Source organism: Pseudorca crassidens, chromosome 1, assembly GCF_039906515.1.
Source record: "Pseudorca crassidens isolate mPseCra1 chromosome 1, mPseCra1.hap1, whole genome shotgun sequence".
Lineage (NCBI taxonomy): Eukaryota > Metazoa > Chordata > Mammalia > Artiodactyla > Delphinidae > Pseudorca > Pseudorca crassidens.
The window spans coordinates 13,656,258-13,663,871 of NC_090296.1; the positions used below are offsets into that span (position 1 = coordinate 13,656,258).

Consider the following 7,614-nt stretch of genomic DNA (forward strand, 5'->3'; position numbering starts at 1 on the left):
AGAACTGAGGCAAGAACAGAAGATAAGCCTTGAACATCTTGTCATGCCAGAAAGCACATGGATGTGCTCAAAGAATGATGGGTCCATACAGAAAGGACACAGATCGAAGGGGCTCTCACTGGTCAAGCTGGGGCCAAGGTGCACTTTAAATAATGATGGGAATGGAGTATAACTCACTAATACAGGAATCCATAAGTCTATACGGATATAAAAAATAATTAAAGTTGATGAGGCATGTGATATTTACCTAGTTTCAAGTACCTCCCCAGGGACTTCCCTGGTGGTCCAGTGGGTAAGACTCCTTGCTCCCAATGCAGGAGGCCCAGGTTCAATCCCTGGCTGGGGAACTAGATCCCACATGCATGCCGCAACTAAGAGTCTACATGACGCAACTAAAAGATCCTGCATGCTGCAATGAAGATCCCGTGTGCCACAACTAAGACCCAGTGCAGCCTAAATAAATAAATAAAGTACCTCCCCATAATATACCTATTAATCAGAAAGGAGGAAAAGACTAACTTTATAGTGGTGAAACCTGGTAGACACCACCTTAATCATGGGATCAAAGTGCACATCATTAGTATAGAAACAAATCACAATGGTGAACCCCTTGGCAGGGTGCAAGAAGAGCACAGTGTCACTGCTGTGATTTTTCTGCCAGAGATGCATCACCTGAATCTGACCATGAGGAAACCTTAGACAGACATTCTACAAAGTCTGTGATCTTCAAAAGTGTCAAGGTCATAAAAGACATCCGTACATGCCAGAGTGGTTCTGAGCTGGACCCTGTTGTGATAAAAGACACTATTGCGATGCTTGGCAAACCTTGGACAGAGTCTGAGCATTCCATGGTGGTTATGAATCTGTGTCAGATTTCTGGTGTTGGTGGTTGGATTGTGGTGAGGTAAGAAAGTGTCTTTGTTTATAGAAAAACACAGGAAAGTATGGGAAAATGATGAGGATCAGGGCATCTTATTCTCAAAGAGTTCAAGAAAAAAAGAGGTGTTTTTTTTTTTTTTTGGTACTGCCCTTGCAATTTTTCTGTCACTTTGTGATTGTTTCAAAATTTTAAAATGATAAGAAATAGGGCTTCCCTGGTGGCGCAGTGGTTGAGAGTCCACCTGCCGATGCAGGGGGCACGGGTTCGTGCCCCGGTCCGGGAAGATCCCACATGCCACGGAGCGGCTGGGCCCATGAGCCATGGCCGCTGAGCCTGCGCGTCCGGAGCCTGTGCTCCGCAACGGGAGAGGCCACAACAGTGAGAGGCCTGCATATCACAAAAAACAAAAACAAAAAAAATGATAAGAAATAAACTATAGAAAAGTTAAATGTTCGATAAAATGTGGTATATACAAACAATGGAATATTATTTAGCCTTTAAAAGGAAGGAAATTCTGTCACATGTGACAGCATGGATGAACTTTGAGGACATTATGCTAAGTGAAATAAGTCAGCCACAAAAGGACAAATACCATATGATTATATTTATATGAGATACTAGAAGAGCCAAACTCATAGAGACAGAAAATATTAATAGCACAATGCTTGCCAAGGGCTGGGGGTGGGGGAATAGGGAGCTAGTGCTTAATGGGGACAGATTTTAAGGTAAGGATGAAGAAAAAGATCTGGAGGTGGATGGTGGTGACGGCTGCACAACAATGTGTGTGTATTCAATGCCACTGGACCGTACCCTTAAAACTGGTTAGCGTGGTAAATTTTGTGTTGTACGTATTTTCTCATGATAAAAATTTTAAATTAAAATTTAAAAAGGAAACTGTGATTGTTAAGGTGCATTCACATTAAATGTTTAGTTACAAACTGTTGGGAAAAGTGACACAAGGGTTTGTGTGTCTCTTGAATTAAATATCAACTATTCTCTAACTCAGGTTTCCTGTTCCAACTCCATGGAAAGGAGCTTATCTACGAAAGGAAGGTTTCTTTGTTTATGCTTCACATGGCCAAACATTAACTTTATGACTCTATGAAAATCTGGGAAAACTCTGTCTGCCAAACATAACTGTGAATGTCCATTCTTAGAGAGTTATAGAAGATTTGTTCTTCAAAGCAAATCTGCTTTTAGTTACTAGGCCAAATAAAGCAATCCAACCAAGTGGCAAAACTCCAAGGTATGACAGTGCTATGGGCAAGAAAGGCAAGCCCTCTGTTTCATAGTTTGCTTCGCCTGTAAAACTAGAGCACACGTGTTTGCTTATTTAATTCAGAGGCTCTGCAATGCTTGGTCACACCAAATTCCTGTAACCACAAAACACGATATACAGAACCCAGATGCAGGTTACGTGTATGATGCTACGAACAGTAAATGTGGAGTGACGTGGTTTCACGGACGAGTCCTAGGGACAAACCAGGAAGTTGCTTTAATGTCTGGCTACCCTTCTACTGCGCAGCTCCACCAATGGCATGACCTACAGGCCTACTTCAAGGTCACTGTGAGCACCACTCGCTAGTTGGAGGGGTGGGAGACTCCATGCATTTCCACTGCTGGGACAGGGCTGGCCGTGTGGTAATGACCTGACACACCACCTGCATACACAGAAGATATGCTGAGCTAAACAGCAAAGCACCTCGACTCTTTGGGGCTCAGTGTCTTCATGTCAAATGCCAGATATGCCAGGATAGACATTACTTTTAGCGCCTTCCAATGCTATGATTTTCACAATCTGTAACTACCTGGGCAATAATTCATGAGTTGATGGTGGTATGGATTATTAATTGTTTTAAAAAAAATTCCTTTGTTAAGGGTGTGTGTGTATGTGTTTCTTTAATTGAGAGTAAAATTAACTTCAGTTGGTCAATGCTTAGAATTACTGGTCTGAGGACCATACTTTAGTCCAGAATTATACTTCCGCTGCCCTGAAGGATGTATGCCATCTGATGGTATAAATGTATGGAAACAAGTATATGTAATAGAGCCCCATTGCAGAAGGAAATACGATGGAACAGATATTATAACATATGTCCTTTCAACGTAACCCTCTTATGCCAGGCCTAATATAAGACAGTTAGGTTTAAAGGGCGTGTGTACACATGGGTTCTATTTCAGAAGACGTGTAATTGGTCTAAATCCAAATAAAAACAAGCTAAGCTCCACCAGGATCATTTACATACATCTACAGACAGCAATGCTGAGGCGGTTATATAAATGCTGTGGGACAGCTCGAGCAGTTGTTTCCAGGGGTCTTTCAGTGCATTAACGCTGCATCCGGAAGCAGCTGTGAGGCTGGGCCTGAGTCTGCACTGTCCGAGGTTCACAGACTGAAAGCACGACCTCAGACGTGACTGATGATGCCCCTTCCTGCTCTGCTTTCAGGTCGAGATCCTCTGAGATTTCATTTTATGAGTGTTCCTGGTTACCAAATGTCTGGGACTCAATCCCAGTGGTAAAAGCTCTTTATTACCATTGCATAAAACCAGTGACAGTTCCACATCTAGTCAGGATGGGGACAGGGTGTTCCCAGCAGTGGGGACAGGAACGCTGGCAGTGTTAGAGGCCACTTTTGGCCCGCATGGGCAAAGCCAAAGCTCCCTAAGACAGTGTCTGGTATGACTCAGAGAGCAGCTCCCATGGGTGCCCTCGGAGGGAAGGTGTGCTATCAGGGACCTTGGACAAACTTGGTGAGAAAGTTGGAAGCCTCGAGGGGCCATCCTAAAGCAGTGTCACGTGGTTGACTGGAGCCGGGCCCTTCGGGGAGCCTGCTGTGCGCTGCAGCCAGAGCACAGCAGAACCCTGGGCTCTTCCCAGGGCTCGGTGCATTTCCATGGGAACGGCTGGCTCGGCAGCCCCGCGCTGGGCGGTGCTCCATCTATTTCTATGGTACCTGTCACCATGGCACCTACTTGCTCTGAAAAACACAGGCTAAAAACAGAACACAAGGAAAAGGGGGGCAATCCACTTCCCTGCAGTCACCTTCTCCCACAGCTGCTGTTATACCTTCTGATTGCTCACGTGGACCTTGCTCATTCCCAGTTTCCATGTTTTTGTTGTAGTTGGCCTTAAAAAATAAAAGGCTTACTATCAGCACCAGCATCATCTTGGGGGTGATGTGTCCCGAGGCTCCGGGAAGTCTGCACTCTACTTGCTGCAGATAGAAAATTCCTGGGGCGGAGGGAGCCCACACGGGAAGTGACTCCTCTGGGGCTTGTTCAGGTATTGGGGGAGGGGGGAAGAAGTGGAGAGTAGGGGAGAGGGATGGTGACATCAGTGAACACAGGTGCCCCAAGAAAGGATCTGTGCTTATTCCAACAAAGTGGATCAGACGCTCTCCAGGGAGCACGTGACGTTCTCTTTGGGGAGGGATCCACAAGGCCAAACAGCTTCACTGAAGGTTTTCCCTAAGTTCAAGGTCACCCTTCACAGCAGAGCACTTAATCCAGTCTCTGGAGTCAGACAGAACTTGAGTTCAAATTCCAACTCAGTCACCTGCCAGCCACGTGAGATCGGTGGGCAACCTCCCAGAGGTTAACGTACTCATCTGTAAAATGGGGATGAGAAGACACACCCACAGGCACAAGCCGCTTGCTGTGACCTCAGCTGTCATGGCCGTTCCTTGGTTTGCTCATCTAGGAAAATTTGTGATGTTCGAGCAGACACTGTACATAGAGCAGCGAGCAGAGCACTCACAGCTGCCGGAGGGGAGGGTGTGAGGAGGACAGTTATGACTTCCGGAGACAGTTATGACTTCCGGAAAGGAAGCTCAGCAGCCCCTCTGCCCCCGGTTCTCCTGGGCCTGACTTCCCGTCCTCGGTCCGGTGGGGAGGTACAGAGTCCCTGTTCATGAGTAGCCCCCCGCCTCCAGACTCCCACATTCAGTAGGGTCCTCGGGCACAACCAGCGTAGCCGAGGACAAGCTTGTGCTCTGAGGCAGGTGTCACCATGCAAAAGGGTCATCAGCCCAGGCGCTGCTGTGATACAGGACAGCGGAATTCTCAGGAACTGGAGAAAAGCCCAGCCTGGTGCCCTGCTGTGGGCTTGGGAGTCAAGCAGCCTTGGGGACTCCAGGTTCCCCACTGCCATCTCTTAGCTGAGTGACTCAGGACAGGTCACTTCCCTTCCCTTTCCCATCTGCGAATGCTGTAAAGCCTCCTGTCCCAGAGGGAGGTTGGGAGCATTATTAAAGGAGAAAACACAGGAAACTCCTCTACCCAGAGTTAGCATGTAGTGGGCTCCCTCTCTTCTAATCCCAACACTGAACGTTTTCAGGTGGAGTGAATACTCTGTTTCATGAGTAAAGGATCAGCCTTTATAATAGAAGGAAACAGGCTCGTTTCCTGAATTTGCTGGTGGTGCCGGTATACGCTACAGTAAAACTCCCAGGCTCACACAAGGCCCCAGGCCCCAGAGGCTGGCATGGCCTCCTGCAGGGCCCCCACTTCCCTCTCAAATGCTCCATTTCTCACAACTCCCTCTGGAGAATGCACTGCTCCCCGCAACAAGTTTGTGGGTTCACTCTATCCACAGCTCCCTCGATCCTTTTTACTTTATAAAAGCAATTTCCCTGTGGAGGGCATTGTGTCTCTCCCTGCCAAATCCCACCTCTCAACAGTGCCCAATTTCCATTTGAGGAGCCATGTACTTCCAAGGAACTGGTCCCTACTGCAAGGCGCTGGGGATGGAACATGTGACCTAAGCTGAGCCAATCACATAATCCCAACCTCCTGTGTGCAGGGATTGGTTCATGTGGTCTAGATTGGTCCAATCAGAATGGCTCTTGGGACTCTTCTTGAGAATGGAGGACAGAAGGTCCTCAGGGGCTGTAGATGCGAGGCTTGGACTGTTTCTCCAGTCACTTGACTATCATAAGTAAAGTCAGACTCTAGGTAAAACTGCACATGAAGAGTACCAACAAAAGCACTGCCAAGAACTATAGCTGCAACCGTGATGATATTATCAACACCTAGAGCATCTCAAACTTGCCCTATCTCTGAATTTCTTAGTTCTATGAGTCAATCAATTCCACTTGTGTTTAAACCAATTTCAGTTGGATTTTCTATAACATGAGGATAAAAAGCACCTGGAACATTACTTCCTCTCTCTAGTTTCAGGGCCTTCACCTCATTCAGAGCTCAATTCCAAAGTCAGATCTTGAAGGAAGTCCACCTAATTCTATTTCCTCCTTTATCTCCAGACCCTGTGTACTGTTTACTAAGTATTGACCGTATATGTGCCCCTAACAGTAAAATCCTTTGAGATTGGTAGTGTCTCCATTTTTCCAGAGAGGACACTGAGGTCCAAAAGGATGTGAAATCATTTTCTCCAAGGCTACACATCCAGGAGTGAGTAAGATCCCAACTAGAAATGAGAACCCTGTATGATATGTAAACTATGAATAAGTTCTGAGTTTTTTTTCTAAATATTCAATTCTTTCAATACCCCAGTTAGATTACAAAGGTCTTAAGTCCAAGGCTATTTTTTCTTCCTATTTTGACCATCCATTGTAGTTACTTGAGAAGTGTTCGTTACCAAATGGTCAAGGGAACCTCCTGCAGCCTGGAACACACCTGACTCAGGCCTGACAATGCCCGGAGGTCTGCCGAGTACTTTAAAAAGTATCAGGCACTGGGCTAAGTGCTTTACATACGGAATCTCAATTTAAAAAAAAAGGTTCATTGTATTAATGTTATTCTTGGACCCAAGGGCGAGTGGCCTTTCGCCAAGGCCTGTGAGTGGAACCTGTTTAGATTGGAAGTAGAGGATCTATTTTGAGGGATAAACACAGAGGGCAGTGGTGCCTTACAGTGGCACGTGGCTAGGTGAAAAGGACAGGACTATGGGTTTGATTCCTGGTTCTACTTCTTGCTATCTGAGTGGCGTTGGGCAAGTTACTTTGAGTTTTGTGCTTCTGTTTTCTCATTTGTCAAATGAAGATACTGATATAATCCCAACACCTCGCTGGGCTGTTGGCAGATTAAATCATATCAGTCAAACACCCAGCAAAATTCCTTGCATAGTTTTTCTCTTTCCCCCACTATATTTCTTCTTCACTGGGCACTAACTAGTGGCTGGCCCTCATAGCCATGTGTACCCCCAACCTCTGCTCTGTGGATGGTGTCCAACCCCACCCAGGATCCAAAGAGATATAGAAGTTCAAGAAAACACTGGCCACGAGGTGGGGAGAAGTTTCCATCCCATTCCTTGCCAAACATAGATTTACTGCTAGAAAACCAGGGCATGCCCAGGAATGGTTGTAGCCCAGGCTGCTTTGTTCCATTGCAAATTCATTGTGTTTAGATTATAACTAAGCCTTTTTCCTTTCGTCTCTGCCTAGTGAGCCATGAACAGTTCCAGATCTGACAGGCTGAGTACCAGGTCTGACTTATTAAAGAAAGCAAAGGGGATTTGCTGGGCAGCTCAGTACACATTTTCAATGAAGATGTGCAATCGTTCCTCAGAAGAGCCAGGCTTCCCTTAGCTGCTGAGTGTTATCACATAACCAGTTGATTACTCGCTCAGGGCTGCTTGTTAGCAAAGGTGACTGTTACACCTCTTTAGGTAAACTCGATGGAGCAGCACTTCTCTGGGGTTTAGTTGAGGGACAGGAAGAGATAAGATTCCTTTACATTTTATCACTTCTAATCTCTTTTACCCAAAGAATGTGG

General features: G+C 46.1%; 1 non-coding gene across 1 annotated transcript; it reads left to right on the plus strand.

The window, feature by feature from the left end:
• Positions 1 to 274: 274 nt before the first annotated feature.
• Positions 275 to 347, plus strand: TRNAW-CCA (transfer RNA tryptophan (anticodon CCA)). The gene has a single exon. It is a non-coding gene; the product is annotated as a tRNA-Trp (tRNA).
• Positions 348 to 7,614: the final 7,267 nt, after the last annotated feature.